Below are 3038 nucleotides of genomic sequence, written 5' to 3' on the forward strand. Positions count from 1 at the left end.
TTCGCAAATCACTTAACACCAATATGACAACTTTTCAGGAGAGCAAATAAACGTTCCAAACATATCGTAGGCTGATTCCCTATTCGCCTAAGTCCTATCTCCATCGTATTTTACATATTTCGCTAAACGACGTATGGAACTTAAATAAAACATAATATTACCTATTTAAAAGTTGTTCAAATAATGTTTTTTATTTATTAATTTTAGATTGTGATCGGAGCGATGAATGTATTGGTTTTGCAATGATGTGTGGCTTTTTTTTTTTTTTTTTTTAGTCTGTCATCCCCTTTTGGGACAGTAAAGTGCTTGGATTTTCTTCAACAGAATCTTTTCTGATAGAAAAGTGAATCTAGTTGGTACTATAGGGGGTCAAAAGTTTTCCAGTAGTTTTCAAAGGTGCCGTGAAAAACAAAAGAAAAAATAAGGAAAAACAGGAATTTATACGCAAAATTGATTTAGGACAAAATCGATTATGGTTTTTGGTGTAACTCTAAAACAAATTACAGTAGACATACGAAATTTCGACTGAATGTTTATATTAGCATTTTCTATACACCATAGCATTTAAAAAATATTTTTACTTATTTTGAGCTGTTTACGGACATCTTCAATTTCCAATTTGTTTAGGTTTTTAATAAATATAAAAAAAATTTTGTTGCGTAAAAAAACTTAAAAATTTAATATCAAAGACAGATGAAAAATATTGAAAATCCAGTCACAATTTTTTTTTATATATTTATTTTTTATTTTTTTTATTTTTTTTTATTTAAAATTCATAAAAAAATTTCTATTTAAATTTTAAATCTAAGATTTGAAAATGTAATACAAGATTCCTCATAGGTTTTTCTACCTTTATCAAAAAAAAAAACAAAATGTCCACAAACAAATCAAATTAAAATTTTATAAGCGTTTGAAGTCTATATTTTTACAAAATTAGATATTCACTCGATTTCTCATGTAGTGATTTTCTTATTTGGTGGAAATTTAAATTTAACACCATCCAATACAGTGACCCACTTGTAATTTACTATACAGAAGAGCGACACCGACTTGCCCACCTTTTTTTTTAATTATATACGATTAATAATTTTTTATTGTGTCTTTTTGATTGTCAAAGATATTATTAAAAAGGACTTATTGAAAACTCTTTTGGTAATTTTATGTTTAACCTAACTCTTAACCATATAGAACAAAATCACGGTTTAATAGAACCATATACTTGATTTTGTGTGAGGATTAATTTAAATTATCGTTGCCTCATATCAAGCTGAGAAAAAATCGGGGGAGTTGTTTAGAGTCTGGACCTTTCTTAGCTAAGGTATTGCCTCCCCTGCCAAGATGACCTGCGCACGCTCATGTCTCTGACTTAACACACGTAGGTACCTACAACACAAGCACATAGATAGCAAATTTTCGATCACTATTTTCAATAGTGTGCTGTTAGTTTTGATATATATAAGTAATGCGATTGATTGACCAACTATCAAACTTTTATGTAAGAACCAATATGCGCTCAAGCGTCGGCAATTTTTTGATATTTTAATTTTCTAGCGTCATAAGTCACTGTCGATACTTCACATACATAAACCTATAAACTTAGTTCATTTACAAATTAAATATGTAATATATATAATTATATATAATTGTCGTATGTATGATAACAAATGTATGGGTCCCTACAAAGGTTTATAGATAATAATCCATGAAGTTTTTTTTTATAAATCATTTTTAATGTAGGTAGTAGCATTGATTTTACATAGTATAATAATTATTGTACTGCGCATATTGTATAATCAATGCCCAATGATAGTAGGCATCTTTTGTAATTTTAAATCTTCGTAATATTTGTTTTTAAAATAAATTGTTATATCACAATGTAAAATGTTCTGAATATTTAATTGCACGTGCGATTATTATTGTCAAGTATTATTTTAGAAAAATATTTTTTTTCCAAAATTTACAAGATTTTTAAATTACTGTACCTATCACATAGGTATTTGTTTATCATAATCAATATTTATAATGGTAACTTTTTTGTTCTTTTCAAACTTAGGCCTTAGAGTCAGCAATATAATTGGCGGAGATCCTGAGAATTATTGAGGTGGTTTAAATATTTGGTAATAAACAGACCCGTAGGGGCTTTACCCCATACCCCCAACAAACTTACCTTTACATTTTAATAACTCATACAAATAGTGGAAGGTTCTGACCATCATAAACATACAAACATAAGAAAATTAATAAAATACAATTACCATTTTTAACTTAATTTCATTAGTCTATTACACTTTTTGTTGTATGTATTTAAAATAGTTTCATTACTAAAAGTTTTAGTCTTAACTTTTTGAATATATAATATTGAAAATTCGTTAGTTCATTACATACATTTTTTTGTTGCATAGATGTTCTTAGTCATGTTTTTATTTTTCTCGTAGCAGAAAAACTTCTTTTGCACATAGCAGAACTAGCAGGAAATGTTGAAGTAAGTTGGATCATCTTAAATATCCCTATAGATATAATATCCCGGATAGAAACAAGATTTTCATTTTTTACATTTGTATAAAATTCAGTCTACAGATAAGAAAGGATATATTAGTAGGCAATAGCTGTGCCATACAACGGTTAATATAAGCATTTTTTTTTTGACTTAATAATATAATTTTCAAAATAATTTTTTTAATAGATCCTACCTATTTTTATAAATATGATATTTTATATTCTGAGTGGATTGATGAATAAATTAATTTTACAATGATGTGTTTTTTTTGTGCCTGTCATTACCATTTAAGACAGAAAAAATGCTTCAATTTTCTTCAACAGCATCTTTTTTGTTAGGAAAGTGAATCTAGTTGGTATTTTGGGGTATCAAAAGTGTGTTGGTTACTTTTAAAGTCATGAAGACAAATAATACCGATTTTAGATATTCTGTTGTAATTTAAAAATATCATTCATGGGTATATGTAACTTTTAGAGTATAATTATATTTTATACACACAATGACATTTTCAAATGTATTTTTTCAGCTCACTCTAGTACTA

This window comes from Acyrthosiphon pisum, chromosome X (assembly GCF_005508785.2).
Source record: "Acyrthosiphon pisum isolate AL4f chromosome X, pea_aphid_22Mar2018_4r6ur, whole genome shotgun sequence".
Classification (NCBI taxonomy): Eukaryota; Metazoa; Arthropoda; class Insecta; order Hemiptera; family Aphididae; genus Acyrthosiphon; species Acyrthosiphon pisum.